The following is a 20,748-nucleotide window of genomic DNA, read 5'->3' as shown; positions in this document are numbered from 1 at the left end:
TAGCGGCGTTCTTTGACTGTTGAGACAGGTTGTTTAACAAACTTGTTTGCAGTATATCGTAATGATAAAAGATCGGAAATGATGGTTATACTAGAATCGTGGATTTTTCTTACTATCCAGTGTTGATTTGAATGTAATTGTTAATATGTGCTATATTAATAAAATTAAAAAAAAGTCCTTTTTGCGGTGACACAAGAACACATCAACAATCAACCCACGAGTCTCAGCAACGGTGACCAAAGTTTCATGCCGCAATGCATGCTGGGTACCATGGTAAACAAAGCAAAAAAACTCCCAGAATGCATCACACTATTAATAAATAATGCAGCTGAATTGTACAATATATTTTTTTTCTAACTATTGTTGGAAAATGATAGTTGTTTGCTGTGATTTTTGTTCTGTTTTATTCGCTTTTTATGTCGAATTTATCTTTATGAATATTTTGTTTATTGTCACCATTGTTGAGATTCATATGCTGATTAAGTACAGTTATAACCCATGTTGTACTATCACCGGATTAGCAAATAAAATATATTAAGGGGTCATATCAATTATTATATTTCAAACTCATTGATAAAGCAAAATAAAATTAATGACATGTAAAATAAAATTACCCAAAAATTATACTCATACAGTCCCAATTCAGCTTATTACTTCAATTGTGTTTTGACACACACCAAGTCAGCAGCCAAGCATAAACCTAACGTTTAAACGTTTAGTGGCCAACTACTGGAACCACCAATCACCATCATGGTAACCCATCTTTATCAAGCCTCACAAGAACACTGCTGAAAAAAAATCTTGCCTCAAATCTGCGCTTAAAAGTTACTTATGAAGCATCTTAGTCATAATTTAAGTGAACTACATCTTAAATGTCAGAGCGTCAGCGTCTTAGAGATGATTCACGACACTTTGCTGTGCCTCAAATGGTATTTTGGATGACGACATAGGCATGGACCAATCACTGAATAGATTTCCTTATTTAAGAATATTCTCAGATAAATTCACACTGAATGGTGGAATTCCTCAGAGGACTTTACATTCAACACATTTGACAATAAATATTTTTCAAGGTAATACATTACAATATACACATTGGAAATGAAAGATACACATGTTTTCCACCACATTTTAATAGTAATTTTTTAAACGGTATTTTGTTAACTGACCTGCCTAGCCTAGATTTTATGATCATTCCACGCCAGATCATCATTCCAGATGTGACAGATACCTTTATATAGCCCACGTTTGTGATTTTTATTTTTATTTTTCCAGCGGTGAAGGGGAGTGGTGTGGAATCCTGCACAGAAATCACCAACATTGTATTACAGTGAGGTTCTTGACTGTTTCAAGTAAAGTATTTGGAGTTTCATAGGACTTTGCAGACGGTTCCTTTCATTCTGTCTCTTAGCCGTGTGTGTACAGAGATCAGTGCGTTTTTTACACTGCGGATGAAAGCTGGTTTGGAGGAAAATAAGGTTGTTGCTGCTTGTCTATGTTACTACGATTAAAAAGTGGTGTTATTTGTATAGTAACAGCGTTTAGCGCACACGTTATTGATCCGGGAAATTGGAATCTGTGAATATGCGGCCAAGTTTACTTTTACTCTGAAACCCTGTATTAAGTAGCTTGATTAACCAGTCGTTTATGTTTTGTTTGTGTGTGTCATTTATGTTTTAAACTTCTTCAGTTAAAATTATCATTAAACACTTTTCATTTGTTCTTTACATTAATATAAATATTTTCCAACTTCTTTTGAAAGGCTACGAGTGTGTTTTCAAAAGCTATTGAACTGGAACTGTGTGTGTCCATCAAAACAGACTTAGACCTTTGATACTGAACTTTTTCAGATAAAATGACTTCATTAAACACTTTTCATTTGTTCTTTACATTAATATAAATATTTTACAACTTCTTTTGAAAGGCTGTGATTGTGTTTTCAAAAGCTATTGAACTGGAACTATGTGTGTCCATCAACACAGCCTTAAGCCTTTGATACTAAACTTCTTCAGTTAAAATGACTTCGTTAAACACTTTTCAACTGTTCTTTACATTGAGATAAATATTTTGCAACTTCTTTTAGACTGATATGAGGCTTTTTTCAAAAGATATTAATTTTAGAAGTGTGTCAATACAAAATAGCTTTATTACAGTTTAAGGGTAAAAGTATCCTTTTCCAGTCAATATTTGTACATTAAACACCATGACTATATTCTTTACATTGAGATAAATATTTGTAAACGTCTTTTACACTGATATGATGCTTTTTTCCAAAGATATTAATTTTAGAAGTGTGTCAATAAAAATAGCATTACTACACATTAAGGGTACAAACTACACTTTTACAGTAAATATTACTATATTAAACACTATTAGTGTGTTCTTTACATTGAGATAAATATTTTGCAACTTCTTTTAGACTGATATGATACTTTTTTTTAAAAGATATTCATCTGGAAGTGTATCAATAAAAATAGCTTTATTACACATTAAGGGTACAAACTACTCTTTTACAGTCAATATTACTATATTAAACACTATGAGTATGTTTGATTAAAGTCTCTGGTTTTGTATGCAAAAAGAATTTTTGTGCTACCTATATGGATTCCATTTTTATTGGCTTTTAAAGAGAGACACGCAAATGGGAGTTTTATTTTATAAGGCGCGCTAGTCTGACAGGAGGATGGCTGGACCGATCGCGTGCCTGTCAGTCGAAACGGGGCTTCCCATTGTTAAAAATCAGCGTTTAGGTCAGTGTGTTTACATTTCTAAGCTTATTTTTGACGTAAACCCGGGCGCCGCCATCTTTGAGCTGTTTGGTGTAAGACTTCCGGTCAGACACTAAACCTATGGTAGCCGCATTGCGAGTGTGCCTTTTTGACTGGCCTATTAATACATATTATGGAATCTAGAAGGTCAGGTACACATTGTGCAGTCAGAGGTTGCCATAATAACTGGTACAAACGCCGTGCATTGCTTAAAAACGTTTGTTTTGACCATAATCCACGGACCAGAGCTGAATGCGGCTGTGGCACACCATATGATCTGCATCAACCTCCGAAGGGGGAAGAAGCTCGTCGGCTTTGGTTAAAAGCTTTAAACTTAAAGCGACCGCCAAAACAACCGTATGTTTGCTCATTTCACTTTGTTGATGGAAGACCCACGGAAGATCATCCATTCCCTGAAAAGTGGACTTCGGTAAAGTTGGTTTTATATTCGCACATTCGGACATCCGTACAGTGCCGCGTTAAGCCTTCGCGGGGCCCTGAGCTAACGAACGCAAAGGCCCCCCTCCCCCTCCCCATTCATAATCGCGCGTCTTATGCGATTATGAGTCCGAAGATTTTAATATGAATAAGATATTATCAATTTAAAACATGCAGACAAAAATGGTAAAAACATTTCTAGGATTGACAACAGCAGTATACAGTAGGCTCATATGCGCTCCTCCATCATTATGACTTTGCATTGCTGATCTAAAAATGTAAAAAATGAAATAAAAAATATAAAAGGCTTTTTAACAAGTCCAAGTTTAAATTCGACCAATTTGACTCATGGCTTTGGAATTTCAGAATGGACATAGCATAATTTCAGATGCGATGTGTCCGAAGATTATTCTAGTTGATTAATTATTCTGTCACAGACTTTTTTAATGCACGTTTTATACCTAATACATGTACTTTTAGTTTCTTCTCTAAATTTGTTTCCATCACGTTTTATGTGTATTTTATTTTGCTGAATAAAAAGTATCCACCCCAACGAGTGTACGAGTTACATTTATTCACATCTTGTGCAGTATCTTAAAATGTGCAGACGTAGCCGTTTTTTTTTTTTTTCCAGAAAACCAATATGACTCGTTTAAACTTCTGTACTTACTTACATTACTGCATGCATACGTTTCAGAAACCCACTTTAAAAATGACGGTCAAATGCAATAGATCATCAGTAAGTCATGATAATTGACACTTTCTTTGTTCATTTATTCAGCTTCTTAATGATTTTAGTAGTAACGTTTAACACAGATAGGCTTTAGCAAGTTATTGGCAACATTATTTCTATTATGCTTCATTTTTATGAACATGCACACGGCTTCTGTCTCGCGCACAGACGCGCGTGCGAGCCTTTGAAAGTATTTGGCTGCGGAAAGATGCGTTCAGCGTGTGCACTACGCTGCACACTATCCAGTGGACTTTTGTTTTCAAGCACTCAATTCACTTTCGCATGGGCTGGTGTACAGTACACACATGGTCCGTGCCATAATGAAAATTGGCCTGCACGCGGATGGGGAGTGCGGACGTCCATACTGTCCGCGAACCCTCCTTGATGACGAAAATTATGCGATGCGAACGCCCGAAGTATACCCTGGTTTTAAGTCTGTAATAGCGGGCCACCAATCCACCCAGTCCCAGGCCCATATGCACGTGCATACCTAGACGCTACGCCACTGTCCTGGTTGTATTCCTGCGTGCGTGTCCGCTGCGCCAGTGACTCTTGATTCGGGTGTGACGACGATGCGTTTTAAAACGCAAAAGAGGATTGTCTCGGGGGCCCCCCAGTGTTCGGGGCCCTGGGCTGCAGCCCATGTTGCCCATTAGGATAACGCGGCCCTGCATCCGTATTCAATAGCCTTGTTAATCACACTACATTGGACAGTCAGTGGACATTCACAAGTAAATATGCCATTAAAACAATACTTGCCTATTTTGATCGACTGTGAAAAATGTTGTAAGTTGACAATCGTTGGTTGTCAATATCATGTCGCTGCTTAAAATTCGCAAACATTAATTTATTGCACATTTATTGGAAAGTCTGAATTTATCAGAAGTACGAATGTGCGAATATAAAACCAACTTTACCCAAGTGAAAAGTGGTTGGGCTATGATGCTCCGGTAAAGACTCCGAGGCGACGTCTCGTCAGGACATATGCTCGAACAGGTACCTTACAGCATCTCGATTAAATGCATGGTTAAGCATTTCATGAACATTTATAATCGCTATTGTCTTTAGCTTTATCTCTGCATTTATTCATGGCATATCGATTAGGCATAAATGATTTAATTCTAGCATTACGCTATTGTTTCTGATAACAGGCTCAAACCACACAGTGCATTAAAAAGTTAATTTTGTATGAATTCAGGATGTTAGTTGTATTAGTAGTTATAGGAATTTATCGGTTTTATTAATTTGCATCAAATACATAAATGATAACCATCTACATGTTGTTACAGATCCCTTGTTTCCCTGGACTCCATTTCCCAGAATCCTCCTGTTCTCCTCACCTGCACACACTTCCCTCGTCAGTTCCTCATCATCACGGATCACCTGCACCTGGACTCTATTGTTAGCACTCCTATATATTGCACTCACTCCCTTCACTCCTGTTCCGTTCTCTGTTTTGTTAAGGTGTCTGTCTGTTGTTCATTGCCATTGTTTGAAGTAAAGTCTCTATTATCGTGGAAATCCGTATCTGCCTCATCTCTCTACCAGCCACCCGTAACAGAAGAACGGACCCAAACCGACCGGATTTTCCACGAAAAAAAAAATGGAGACTTTCCCCAGCTCCCTGGATCCAGCTCCTCCATCGCCTCTCACCCTAACAGCCAGCGAACGCATTATCGGGCTCCTGCAGGTAGGACGTTCGCTGGAGAGGTATGTGGAGGAGTTCGTTGAGCTTGCTTACTTGTCTAACTGGCCCGACGCTCAGTTGATCTCCCTGTTTTTGGATGGATTGGATGACGACACTATCCGTTTTGATGAACCTGTTTTTTGTTTCTCCTTAAGCGAAACTATCAATTTAATTTTGTGGTTGAATGGCTCCAAATTCTTAGTGAAAGAGGTTCAGGATCAGTGTTGTCGTCCGGTCCATCCAGAAACACGGTTGGCCGGGCCAGTTAGTCAACCTCCGGCTTCCTCCGCATACCCCTCCAGCGAACTCCCTGCCTGCCCCAGGCTGGACCCATATTCCGCTACTGGGCCCAGTAAGCGGAGGAGGAGGAAGAAAGCGGCCCCAATGTCTCCAGAGCCCGCTCCAGTATCTCCAGAGCCCGCTCCAGTATCTCCAGAGCCCGCTCCAGTATCTCCAGAGCCCGCTCCAGTATCTCCAGAGCCCGCTCCAGTAGCTCCAGAGCCCGCTCCAGTATCTCCAGAGCCCGCTCCAGTATCTCCAGAGCCAGCTCCAGTGCCTGTGGGGATTTTAATTGTATTTGAGGGGATGAAATGGCCCTCAACCCCAGTCTCCGCCGAGCCAAGTTCTCCAGTCTCCTCCGAGCCAAGTTCTCCAGTCTCCTCCGAGCCAAGTTCTCCAGTCTCCTCCGAGCCAAGTTCTCCAGTCTCCTCCGAGCAAGCAGCGCCAGTCTCCGCCGAGCAAGCAGCGCCAGTCTCCGCCGAGCAAGCAGCGCCAGTCTCCGCCGAGCAAGCAGCGCCAGTCTCCGCCGAGCAAGCAGCGCCAGTCTCCGCCGAGCAAGCAGCGCCAGTCTCCGCCTCCGAGCAAGCAGCGCCAGTCTCCGCCTCCGAGCAAGCAGCGCCAGTCTCCGCCTCCGAGCAAGCAGCGCCAGTCTCCGCCTCCGAGCAAGCAGCGCCAGTCTCCGCCTCCGAGCAAGCAGCGCCAGTCTCCGCCTCCGAGCAAGCAGCGCCAGTCTCCGCCTCCGAGCAAGCAGCGCCAGTCTCCGCCTCCGAGCAAGCAGCGCCAGTCTCCGCCGCCGAGCAAGCAGCGCCAGTCTCCGCCGCCGAGCAAGCAGCGCCAGTCTCCGCCGAGCAAGCAGTGCCAGTCTCCGCCGAGCAAGCAGCGCCAGTCTCAGCCGCCGAGCAAGCAGCATCTCCAGTCTCAGCCGCCGAGCAAGCAGCATCTCCAGTCTCAGCCGCCGCCGAGACCTCAGCTCCAGTCTCAGCCGCCGCCGAGCCCTCAGCTCCAGCCGCCGCCGCCGAGTCCTCAGCTCCAGCCGCCGCCGAGCCAGCCCCTATTATGAACTTTGTGGTTGAAACAACATACAGCCCTAAGACTGTTTACCCTCCCTGCCTCCCTCTCCCACCTCCATCCATTTGTGTTTGTACTGAACCTCCACCTCAAGCCCCCTCGCCCAGATCTCCACCTCGGACCTCTGGGCGATTACCTACACCCTGGCTCCAACCTCCCTCTGCTCCACCGTTGCCCATCAGTCCTCCAGCCTCACAAGTCTCCATCCTGCCCCCGTTCACACCTTGGTCCCTCGTCAGCCTGCCCTCCCCTCTGGACTGCACTCCTCCGTCTCCGCTCCGTCCCTCCATCCCTCGTTTCCAGTTGGCTTCCTCACTCCCCCTGGTGTTCACTTTGTTGTCTGTCGTCTGTGTTCAACTGCGGCCTTCTGGAGCCCCGGCTGCGCTTCGGTCGGCGGAGCCATGGATTCCGCCATCTCCCGCCGGTCCTTCTGCGCCGACTGGGCTTGACGGCGTGAGGACGTCAGCTCCTGACCCGCCATGGCGGCCCGCTGCACCTGACCCGCCATGTCTGCCCGCTGCACCTGACCCGCCATGTCTGCCCGCTGCATGTCTGCCCGCTGCACCTGACCCGCCATGGCTGCCCGCTGCACCTGACCCGCCATGGCTGCCCACGGCTCCTGACCCGCCAGGGTCACCTTCGGCCCCTGACCCTCCATGGCCGCCTTCGGCTCCTGATCCACCATGGCTGCCCACGGCTCCTGACCCGCCATGGTTTTTGGACCTGCCCTGGAGACCTCCACTCCAGTCTACTCCTCCCCCTGCTCCGGTTTGAGGTCTCCAGGGCGCCCGCCCCCCTCCCGGTTGTTACATCTACGGCGCGAGGACGCGCCTACCGGGAGGGGGAGGTACTGTTACAGATCCCTTGTTTCCCTGGACTCCATTTCCCAGAATCCTCCTGTTCTCCTCACCTGCACACACTTCCCTCGTCAGTTCCTCATCATCACGGATCACCTGCACCTGGACTCTATTGTTAGCACTCCTATATATTGCACTCACTCCCTTCACTCCTGTTCCGTTCTCTGTTTTGTTAAGGTGTCTGTCTGTTGTTCATTGCCATTGTTTGAAGTAAAGTCTCTATTATCGTGGAAATCCGTATCTGCCTCATCTCTCTACCAGCCACCCGTAACACATGTATGTTTTGCTAAATTTAATGTGTTTTTTTATTGACAAACAACATCAAGTAAACACGTTTTGTTTAATGCCATACTCGACCGACTTCCCCACTATACAAGTACTGGTATGCCTCTGTGCTTTTGTAGTTTCGCATCGAAGACACGTCAACTCCGAGCGACAACACGAAATAATTAAACGTTATGTCCGGCCACTTCTTCAGATCATCCTCCCACTTGATTATACGTCGCGGGTGTGGTAATTCCTTACCACATTGGTTTTTTATCAAGTTTTGTGAATGCTCCCACGCCATTATCTTCTGCTGGCAGTCGACTGAAACGGATGTTGTGCACCTGAAAAGGAAATACGTCATCGCACTTACTTCCGCGTTCGAAAATAAGGTGAATACAACGTGTAACCTTTTTTATTGAACATTTCAAGATTTACAAACAAACATGGCTGCATAAGATCAGTTTCTTCAAGTAGAATACAGACAAGATATAGCCTGAGGGAGCAGCACTTAATACAATCCGGAAAATATTTGCAGTTTTAGTAACAAAAATAAAGATGATTTTCAAAAACAAACAAACAAACACACAAAAAGATTTCACATACAGTTTAAATTCATTTAAAAAAACAATAAATTTGGTAGATGATTTCACAGTTCTACATTTGTGAATGAAGAATTTAGCTAGACATATGATTGTATTAATACAGAGCTCATCATATTTGTCTTGCAATATCAAACCAAATGTTATGTCGTCTCTAGAGAAAGAGGTTGAGAATGAAGACATCTGTTGATTAACCCATTTATATACATCACACCAAAACGTCTGAATCACATTACATGAGAAAAATACATGGTCCGTAGTTTCAACATCCTTTTCACAGAATGTACATTCATTATCATTTATACCAAAGCGAAGATTCAGTAAATCTTTAGAGGGGTAAATATTATTCATTACTTTGAAGTGTGTTTCTTTCACTTTAGGGGGTATAGGGAGTGTTAAATACATTGTTCTTAATTTAGTGACTGAATCTTTAACACATTTTTGTAGGATGTTATTTTTATTTTGTCTATTAGGGTAAAGATAATTAATAAAACATTTTCTAATAAAGTGGTTAGTGCATTTTTTATCCAAAACATGGATCCCTTGAATTGATAGTGGAGCCAATTGTGGTTGTATCGTATAATATGCCAAAATGCTTCTTGTTAGAAGAACAAAACATTGGGGTAGTGCTTTGCGTAATTTAAAAAAGGGGTTTGAAATTATGTTTGATGCAAAATTGTTCATAATTTAAAAAATGACCGTTGGTATCCATTAAGTCAGTCATAGACCATATGTTTCTCCCATACCAATCCTCAAAGAACAAAGATCGGTTGCGGTGCAAAATATACCTGTTGTTCCAGAGTACAGATGTATGGGGTGAAAAGTTATGTATGTATAACATTTTCCAATACAAGAGTATTTGTTTGTGAAACTCTGACAATGATATAGGTAATTTATTAACATTAAAATCTGCTCTAAGAAGAAAATCTAATCCTCCAATTTTCTTGAATAAGGTCTTTGGAACACAATACCAGAAAGAAATACCGTGTGTAATCCAAGATTTTAACCAATTTATTTTTAAGGTTCCATTAAGGCAGTCAAAATCAATAACTTTTATTCCACCATCCTTTGTGTCTTTAACCATATTGCTTTTTTTCATATAATGTGGTCTGTTTCTCCAAATGAAGTTTAAATTGATTTGGTTGATAGATTTAATCAATTTGTTTGGAATGGCATTGGAATAGGCTGGATAAATACATCTTGATAAACATTCCATCTTAGTTAGGTAAATTCGACCTAGTATTGATAAGTCCCTCTGTAGCCATCTATTTAATCTTGATTTGCATTCTTTAATTTTATTTTCTATATTCAGAAATTGGCTTTGTTTTTGGTCCTTGGAAAGGTAAATTCCCAGGTATTTAATTTCTGATTTAATAGGGATATTACAGATGTTTTTCAGTGGAGTGTCGTGTACAGCAAGCAATTCACATTTTTTTAAGTTTAATGTTAAACCTGAGGCTTTCGAAAATTTTTCAATTTTGGAAATAGTTGTTGAAATTTGGTATCTGTCTTTTAAGAAAATTGTTGTGTCATCTGCTAGTTGGCTAATTATTATATCTGTGCCAAGTACATTAAGTTTTTTAATATCATTACAGTTTTTAATATAGATTGCTAGCATTTCTGTAGCTAAGATGAAAAGGTATGGTGAGATAGGGCAACCTTGAGGGATGCCCACATTAATCTTGAAGCTTGGGGTGGTACCACTAGGTAATAGGACACAGCTATTAATATCACGATATAAACCACCAACCCATTCTCTAAATTTAACTCCAAACCCAAAGTGTTTGAGCACCGAGAGAATAAATGGATGTTCCATGGAGTCAAATGCTTTTTAGAAGTCTAGAAAGAGAAGAAAACCATCATCCTCTATTTGGTTTCTGTACTCAATAATGTCCATTACCAATCTTATGTTGTTATGAATTGATCTTCCTTTTAAGAATCCTGACTGTGTATCTGCAATAAGATCTGAAATCCCTTTTTGAAGACGAGAAGCAAAGATGTAAGTTAGGAGTTTGTAGTCTGAATTTATGAGTGTAATGGGTCTTCTGTTATCTATAATTCTGGGATCTTTTCCAGGTTTTGGGATAGAGATGATAACTCCATGTCTCATTGTTGGTGGAAGTATACAAGTTTCAAATATTTCAATAAAGACTTGTAGCAGCAGGTCTCTCAAATCTACCCAAAAATGTCTGTAAAAATCACCTGTGAGACCATCGGATCCGGGGGCTTTGTTAAGAGAGAGATGACCAATTACTGCGTCTAGTTCTGTAATTGTTATTTGATTATCACATGTTTGTTTGAAGCCATCTTCTATTTTTGGAATATGTTCTGTTATATCATGAAAAAAATTCTGACAGTCCATGCTAGAAAATTTAGAGCTATAGAGCTGGCTATAGAATTTCCAGATTTCTGAAGAGATTACTTTTTCATCTGTGACTTCTTTATTATCAACCATCAGGGATCTGATGCTGTTTTTTTCCTGTCTTCTTTTTTCAAGACCACAGAAATACGATGAATTTCTTTCCCCCTCCTCTATCCACTTAGCTCTGGATCTAATAAATGCCCCTTGGGCCTTGCGACTGTAAATTTCATCTAGTTTAGGTTGGAGGCTTAATATCTTCTGTCTGTTGTCTTCAGTTGGGTTTGGTCTATTGCAATACATATTTAACTGATTAATAATGTCTACTTCTTGTTTTTCACTATCTTTTTTAAGCATTTTACTGAATGAGATGGTAAATTGGCGTATTTTATATTTTAGGAATTCCCACTTTTTGGTAGCAGTTGTTAGCTCCTCATAATTGGCATATTCTTTCATTAATAATTTGATTTTTTGGCAGTAGTCATTATTTTTGAGCAGACTGGAATTGAACTTCCAATATGTACGTGAGTGGACATTGTTGTCATTGGGTTTGATCTGTAGTAGAATAACACTATGATCTGTTAGTGGTGCAGCAGAAATATCAGAACTAATATTATAAAGTAGGAAATTATATGTAATTAACCAGTGATCAATTCTGGATTTATAATTGTGGCTTAAACTAAACCAGGAGTATTTAGATATTTCTGGATTTAAGCATCTCCAAATATCAACCAAATTTTGTTTTTCACAAAAGTTCGTGAATATAGTGTTTGGATGGCTTACAGAGTATCTGCAAGGATATTTATCAAGAAATTCATCATGAACTACACTGTAAAATCCAATAAGTAAACCTTACTTGAAAAAAAGCACACTGTAAAATCCAATAAGTAAACCTTACTTAAAAAAAGCATGCAAACCGATTGCCTTGAAAAAAACAAGTAAGGTGAAATAGGAATAGTATGTAGAACTAACAAGTGCCTGTCTAGTATTGTACACTTACAAGAGAGTTCCAGTAACTTAAAACAAATTTGTATCGTATACTTAATCAGAGATGATTAAGATTAGATGTAGCCTACTTGTCTTAGTATAGACTACTCAGAATTACTATTTTAAACAACTAAATCATTTCAAGTAAAATACACTTTGTGAGTATTCCTAACTCATTTATGCAAGTTGTGCTAAGCTGATGTTTTCTGCTTACAACTTGGAATTACCGAGTTTACTTTACTTCAAAGGCAATCCAGTTTACTTGTTAAAACCATGCAAAACGATTGCCTTAAAAAAACCAAGTAAGCGTTACTCAAATGAGTAACACTTACTTGTTATTTTTTAAGCCAATCGGTTTGTATGGTTTAAACAAGTAAACTGGATTGCCTTTCACTCTCAGAAAACAAAGTACATAATTATACCTTTAGGGGTACAATGGTACAAAGGTACAAATTTGTACCCTTGTGATTTGTACCTTAAGAGACCAATTGTGTACCTTTGGTGACAATTTTGTACCATTATTTAACAGTACAAAAATTGACCCTTCAAAAAGGGGACAAAATTGGATTTGACAGCGTACAATCGTTGACTATAATGAGATATATATGTTTTACACACACACACGCTGAATTAAAATCAGAATTTATTAAATCCTTTTCATTTTCACATTTTACAACATTTCATTTTTAACACATTTTTAAACATTCCATATGAGTCCATCTTGTCGGGTGTTAAAAAGTAACACTGAAGCAGTGTTAAAGTTAATGAGATAATTGATTGATGATTGAGTGATGATTGACAATTAGTGGAGACACCTGATGATAATAAGCAGAATCACTGAAGAAACAACAAGAGAAAAAGAGAGAGACACAACAACTACAACTGACTTCCAGCCATTAAACATTATTACACTTATTATTAACCAGTTTGATTTGATTTCTGTCATACATCAACAAAAGTTCTTACTGAGAATTAACAGATGTTTAGATGTTAATGTTTTAATGAAAGTTTAGTTTGAAGTCACCATGATGGTGAAAATATTTTCTTTAGTTGGGCTCTTGACTCTATTTATTAACATTAATTTATCTCTGGCTGCTTCAACTTTGTGTTTGTAGAGCACATTTGTTATGGCCAGAGAAACTATGATCTGAGCTGTGTTTCCCAAAAGTGCTGTGAGCCAAAGTTGATCAATTTAGGTTTACGATGCTTTGGGAATCACAGTCATAATGGTTGTGTTTTCTCATTGTGAAATGGCCAGATTCATTGGTGACATCCAGTATTAACTGGTGACACAGATGTTATATTATTTCTTTATAGTAAATCTCTGTTACCGATTGAGATCCAGCAGAGCTTTTATAATCTGAAGGGTTTTTTTTTTTAAACACACACAGACATCAAGAATCAGCACATGACCCTCAACAATGGTGACAATCAAACAAAGTGCTTCATGTTGCAGTGCATGATGGGAGCCACCAATCAAAACTCATCCATGGCTCCCATCATGCATTGCTGCATGAATAAATTATGCAGCTGAATTGTCCTGTAATTTTCGTAGATTGTTCATGTTTGCTTTTATTTTTCTGTTGTTTTGTTGTGACAGTAGCTTGTTTTGTGATGTTCAGAGTTGATCTGTTTGTCAGTATTTTGTATTTATTTATCGTCACCGTTCTTGAGAATCAGATGCTGATTCTTGATGTCTGTGTGTGTTTAAACACGAAAGCTTCAGTGCACAATGTATTATTCTTAAACAAAATAAAGCCATATTATTGTTGGATCTCAAGCTGTAAAATCACAGGACTACAATCATTAATACTAAAGCTACACATCAAGCACACAATCAGAGATTTAGACTCTAAATGACATCAGGCCATCACATGATGATTATATCATCATCAAATTATATTGTGACCAGATCCTATTTTCTCTGACCATAACAAATGTGCTTTACAGACACAAAGTTGGAGCAGCCAGATAAAAATTAATAATAAAAGTTAAAGAGTCAAGAGCCCAACTAAAGCAAACGCTGACCTCTTTCATGGTGACTTGAAATGAAACATTCATAAAATATTAATTAACACCTTTTTTCTCTCTTTCCTTCAATGATTCTGCTTCTTATCATCAGGTGTCTCCACTAATTGTCAATCATCACTCAATCATCAATCAATTATCTCATTAACTTTAACACTGCTTCAGTGTTACTTTTTAACACCCAGCAAGATGAACTCATATGAAATGTTTAAAAATGTGAAAATGAAAAGGATTTAATAAATTCTGATTTTAATTCAGCATGTGTGTGTGAGTGTAATATATATATATATATAATATCTCATTATAGTCAATGATTTTACGCTGTCAAAGCCAATTTTGTACCCTTTTCGAAGGGTCAATTTTTGTACTGTTAAATAAAGGTACAAAACTGGTCTCTTAAGGTACAAATCACAAGGGTACAAATTTGTTTTAAGTTACTGGAACTCTCTTGTAAGTGTACAATACTAGACAGGCACTTGTTAGTTATACATACTATTCCTATTTCACCTTACTTGGTTTTTTCAAGGCAATCGGTCTGCATGATTTTTTCAAGTAAGGTTTACTTATTGGATTTTACAGTGTAGGTTTAGGTCACCACCAATAATGATGTTATCAGTCGAATGTGTTAATTTAAGATTGTCTAATTCTAAACTAATTTGCTCTAGTAGGTTTCGGTTTTCTCTACTGATGTTATATCCATAAATGTTGACTAAGATGAATTTCAGACCATCTATATTTATGATAAGAATCAACCAGTGACCAAATTCGTCAGCCATATGGGACACAATTTGACCTTTGAAATTATTTAGGAGGATGGCGACACATGCTGACCTTGAATAAGCATGGCTAAAATAAGCTTCATCTCCCCATTGTTTAGACCAAAATGTAACATCATCAACCTTAGAATGTGTTTCCTGCAAAAAAAATATGTTTGACTTCTTCCCTTTACAAAATAAAAAAATACTTTTTCTTTTAGTCATGCCTCTTAAACCCCTTGCATTAACAGAAATGAGAGAAATGTTACTCTTTAAACTGAACATGGAAAAAAAAAAAAAATAAATAAAAAAATAAATAAGAAGTGACAAACTGTAACAACGGATTGATGAACTTACTTAGAACAACAGTAGAAGTTACCTATCAGGAATATATAATAGTAGCAAAGCCCCGAGAATACGTTTCCATTTGAACTCACTCGTTTTCGGGAATCAAAAACCCTGAACAGTTGTGTCTATGGTGAAACTCTTTTGACCATTAATGAAAGCATGGGGGCCCCGGAACACTGCCTTTAGACCTGCTTTCCTCGCTTGTTCAACTTTCGGCCACACAGCCCTCCGTGCCTCTCTGTCCTCCTTGGTGAGGTCTTCTGCGAAACGGATGTTGAGATCCTTGCAGACGCGGTGAAGTTTGGTGATCCGCCAGAGTTCGTCTCTGAAGTGGCGTCCTGTGAACTGCATGATTATCTGACGAGGGCGGTTGGTGTTACTCGGTCCCAGTCGGTGTACCGAATCCAGGATGAAATCCATCTTTTCCCTCCAGTGTGGAAAATCGCGATAATGAATATGCACGATATTGTAATCGTCGGCACTTCAGAATACCGTAAATAATAATTTATTACCAATTATTAATTTTTTATAAGGCAATTAAGAATACTTTACCCATCAATCGTATAAAATGCACAACACCGCTGTATTCTGCGTCAAAAGGACACGCACTCGGATGTAATCAATCCCAACGTGCACGAGAAGCACATGGCGGAACCAGTGAAGGAGACGTATGGGATCAGATTCCCGCCAATAGTATTGCGGTCACGGATCAAAAAATAATACCACATGTATAACACATGTAAAAATATATAGCACAAACTTAAAAAAAAATAATGCAAAATGATCGGAATGGCAAAGAACATGGTCACGGATCAAAATATAATAAACGTAAATCGAAAAATGAAAAGCACATTTAAAAAACATAACAAGCATGAATCAAAACTTTAAACACATTAAAAATGATATTGCACAAATCTTAAACTTGTGTTTATGCGTTCTTAAAAGTTGTTTTCCTTGCTTTTATTACTCTTTTCTTTCTGCTCTCTTTACATTTTCTGCTTATATTTTACTCTTTTGTGCAGTTTTTCTCTTTGCTCTTCTTTCTACGTTCTGCTCTTGCTTTTCCAAATGTTGCAGTTCGAGTTTCATGTAAATTAGGCTGGGCTTAAGCGCCACCATTGGTCCACTAGTTCTAGATTGACAGCTCCTCCTCTAGCCAATCAATCGAAGGGAGGGAGATGACATCACTTCAATGCGACTCATGGCTACTGATGCTCACACTCATACAGGAGAAGATAACAGTTTAATCTGAAACTTTACACGGACTTTCAATCTGTAAAGTTATCTGAACTATGGACAAATAATTCCTCTTTTTGAGATACTCTTTTTATTGTGCAGTCTACTTATGATTGTTAATCTTTATGTTCATAATATATGGTATTTGGTGTTAAAATATTACTTGGCTCATGGTGCTAATATGCTAAGGCTACTGTAGCTAATATATTTCTTAATTGTTAAACGATCATAGGTAAATTAATTCTAAGACTGAATGTATCATCTCTGCATTGACTACGATAGTGTTACAGAGAAGATAGTTACAGAAACCAGGTGGATTTGATATGCAGTGATTTATTCACACATTTATTGTGTTTAATTACATGACTACATAATTGCACAATACTATAAGATTAATGTTTTAAATAAAAACAAAATTACAGATACAGATATGTAGGTGGCGAAAAGTTCATTCAAACTTCTCGTTCAAATCAGGAATTCATTAATGAAACACTGCTGTGTTGCTCAGAGACGAGCAAAGCTGTTCTGCTGTGACTTTGTTTGATACTCCTTTCATTAAAATAGTGCAAAAACACATTCAACATTAACTTATATAATAGCTATATTGATTTATACAACAGCTCAATAAACATTTGCAATTGCTCTAATATTGGGGAAAACACTGATGTGAAGGCTATTGCTTAACTTTATAATTTTATAATCTCAGTGTTAAAATGTGATCAAATTCATAAACCAACACCCGTGTCAATGACATACTGTACATGGAAGACAAAATCTATAAATCTGTTTACAGGAAAACAATACATGACAAAATATGCACAGTTTACTATTACGAGCAGCATACAATGATCTAAACCAGTGGTTCCCAAACTTTTCAGAGTGGAGTACCCCCTGAGACACTTACCATCCTTCTGCGTACCCCCTCTCTTCCACTTAGATTGTAAATTTTCCATTAAGGGACAATATTTGCCCCCTAAATTGACTTTCTAGTGCAGTTTTTGATCTTTATGAATACCTTTACAACAATAATAATGTTTTAAATTAAAAAAATGTTCAATAGAGAAATATGCAATGCTAAAAACGTGAAAAGTGATTATTTTAAATACTAAAACCGCCAGTAGATGGCGGTAAGTCACTGTCTTAATGCCTGAGTCATCGAGTCATTCATTCAAAGAAGCAAGTGGCTGTATTTATGAATGAATCATGACTTTCACGAACAATTCATTCAAAGTTGCAGATTCGTTCTCGAAGCACTGCTGTGTTGTAATCCTGCTGTTGTTTTCGTTGCAAAATAGAGCAAATACTGACAATACTGTGAAGAATAACACTTAATATTACCCCTTTGTTTGTTGAACTGTTGTGTGGATATTTGGATTTGCATTCTTGCTCATATAATATTATCAACATTAAAAACAAGAACTCACAAAAGGTAGGCTATGTTTTGTATCAAGAGTTTGAATCTTAAATTGATATTTAAGCCCAAGAGACAACAAGCAAGCATATTATTATTAATATTATTGTATGAATACTAAAAATATCTAACAGTAACATAACAGTTATAGACGAGCCAGGCACACATAAGAGTGATGTTGTGAGGCTGCTGCATGGTGGACGCTGCGTTTCACGGTGCCAAGTCCAGTTGTAGGTGCATTAAAGATTAATATAACAATTATAGATCGTCAGACAGGCACAACTGTGACAGGTTGTCGTTAGGATGGTAAATTTAACAATAAAAGATTGTCCAGGTAGAAGTAGCCTATATACCGGTGACAGGTCGAGTTGCAGGTACATATGTATGAAGGTACATATGTACATATGTTATAATGTATATATATGCATTATAACAGTGTCCTGCAACAGAAAGAGTTTACCACAGCTCGGAAATTGCCAGCTGTGATGGTTATCTTCTCCTGTATGAGTGTGAGCATCAGTATGGGTCGCATTGAAGTGATGTCATCTCCCTCCCTTCGATTGATTGGCTAGAGGAGGAGCTGTCCATCTAGAACTAGTGGACCAATGGTGGCGCTTAAGCCCAGCCTAATTTACATGAAACTCGAACTGCAACATTTGGAAAAGCAAGAGCAGAACGTAGAAAGAAGAGCAAAGAGAAAAACTGCACAAGCGCACAAAAGAGTAAAATATAAGCAGAAAATGTAAAGAGAGCAGAAAGAAAAGAGTAATAAAAGCAAGGAAAACAACTTTTAAGAACGCATAAACACAAGTTTAAGATTTGTGCAATATCATTTTTAATGTGTTTAAAGTTTTGATTCATGCTTGTTATTTTTTTAAATGTGCTTTTGATTTTTCGATTTACGATTATTATATTTTGATCCGTGACCATGTTCTTTGCCATTCCGATCATTTTGCATTATTTTTTTTAAGTTTGTGCTATATATTTTTACATGTGTTTTTAATTTTGTGATTCACGTTTATTATTTTTTGATCCGTGACTGCAATACAATTGGCGGGAATCTGACCCCATAGAGACGAGCTGAATGAAAGTGCGCGTTCACTCTCTGACAGCAGAGGGCGCTGATGGAACAGCAGCTAGTGAAGTTTTTAAAATGCTTCAAACAGCCATTCATTTTTTTGTAATCTCAGTGTTGTTCATCACAGCACCAAATACTGAATACTTAAAAAAGACTTAAAAGGATATTTATTTTCAAACCTAAACATTTTTATATTTTAATCTGGACTACAACATGCCCTAATGATTAGAAATTTTCTGATTATTTGTTATTGTTCAGTAAAACTTTGAAAACATACAGCTTCATTAGTTAACATGTTAATTCATTATCACTAAACTGACAGTAAAAATACTTATAAAGTATTAATTATTATTAATTAATGTTAATTTCTTAGTTACTATTTAATAACATTACTAAAATCAAAATAACTTATTTAATGGACCTGAGATAAAACTAACAATGATCAGTTGTGTTTCTAAACTAACATTAACAAAAAATAACACTTTATGTATCAAATGTAGCTATTGCTCAATCTTAGTTAATGCTTAAATAGAGTAAAGTGTTATCTGTTGTTCTTTATAGCCTAATTCTTTTGCATTTTAATCTGTTTGAAAATTTCAATCAGAGTTGTTTTTGTTTTATTACATAAAGAGTTCTTAAACCTGTTAAACTATGACAAAAATGGTTTTGCAACTTATTTTAATATCGTGATAATACCGTATACCGTGATAAAAGCTTCATCAATTAATCGCAACATGAAAATTTGATACGTCACATGCCTAAAAAAAAATATATATATATATATATATATATATATATATTAACGTTAACGTTATCCAACATCATGTGCATCAAAAATTAAATTATATTTAAAATATTCGATCCCTGGGCCGTTAAATAACTATTGGGTATGAATTCATATCAGTTCTTGAACATAATTTTACATAACTTCTTAATAGTATGCATTAACTTAATATGGCGTACTGGCGTTACATTTTAAAATACTATACAAAATAATTAATCAGAATACTTACTCCTGCTCACTCACGCCAAAGAACTCCCCGCTCAAGCTCACCGTCTCTGCAAGATTAACGATGGCAGTTTGCACACACAGCTACTAGAAGATTTACATCTGTCAGACAGGTTGCGGACGTCATCAAGCTTAGTGTGAGTCTGCGCGTCAGAAACGGAAGTGCTAAAAATCGCTAAAAATGGGCTTCACTTGTCTCAATTGAGTTCCAATGGGGTCGCTGTGTCCATTTCTTTTACTGCGTGTAACACCATATTTGTAGAGCAGAGATAATGACGTTTCAGGGGATAGCGGGAAATGCTCAGAGTTGAGAAGTTCATTTCCAGCGAATTTAGTAAAACCATGTCAAATTTAATAGCCATTTAAATACCTTTACTCAGTTATCTGGACTACGAAACTTTGGGAGATTATTTTTGAAAGTCTGTTCTTTGAAATTAGCTTAAAAAAAAAAATCTATTTTTTCATTGTTTTTCCACATTATCGGCACATATCTTAAAATAGAACGTTGCGACTTCCGACTCATTTCGCCAGATCGGGTCACAAATGACAACCAAAATCAAACCCATAGAAGCTTGTGAACAGTTTTGAAGTGGCAAGTTATGCTCATTCACAAGCAGAGTGAGAGTCATACTCTCAAATGTAATGTTAATTATTAAGCCAAACAAAATACAACACTTTCAAAAACACTCAACTATGTGATTATTTTATTGAGTGATAGGGAGTGGATTCAATCAGTGATATTATTAGATCTGATATACGGCGTCTCCCCGTCACCTCCTCAACCTGCTTCCCTTAGTGTTTTTACACACTGTTAGACCTTGCCGGGCTTTTTTACTGTATA

General features: G+C 38.1%; 2 protein-coding genes across 2 annotated transcripts in view; one reads left to right on the top strand and one right to left on the bottom strand.

Annotated features, from left to right (window-relative positions):
• Positions 1–20,748, bottom strand: part of LOC137032414 (B-cell receptor CD22-like) — a 299,667-nt gene that overhangs the window by 116,142 nt on the left and 162,777 nt on the right. The gene's annotated exons all lie outside the window — the stretch shown is intronic.
• The window catches only part of LOC137031522 (complement C3-like), a 185,117-nt gene that overhangs the window by 60,471 nt on the left and 103,898 nt on the right, over positions 1–20,748 (top strand). The gene's annotated exons all lie outside the window — the stretch shown is intronic.

The sequence above is a fragment of the Chanodichthys erythropterus genome, chromosome 12 (genome assembly GCF_024489055.1).
Source record: "Chanodichthys erythropterus isolate Z2021 chromosome 12, ASM2448905v1, whole genome shotgun sequence".
Lineage (NCBI taxonomy): Eukaryota > Metazoa > Chordata > Actinopteri > Cypriniformes > Xenocyprididae > Chanodichthys > Chanodichthys erythropterus.
The sequence above is the reverse complement of the archived record's forward strand: the minus strand, read 5'-3'. Positions and strand labels throughout refer to the sequence as shown.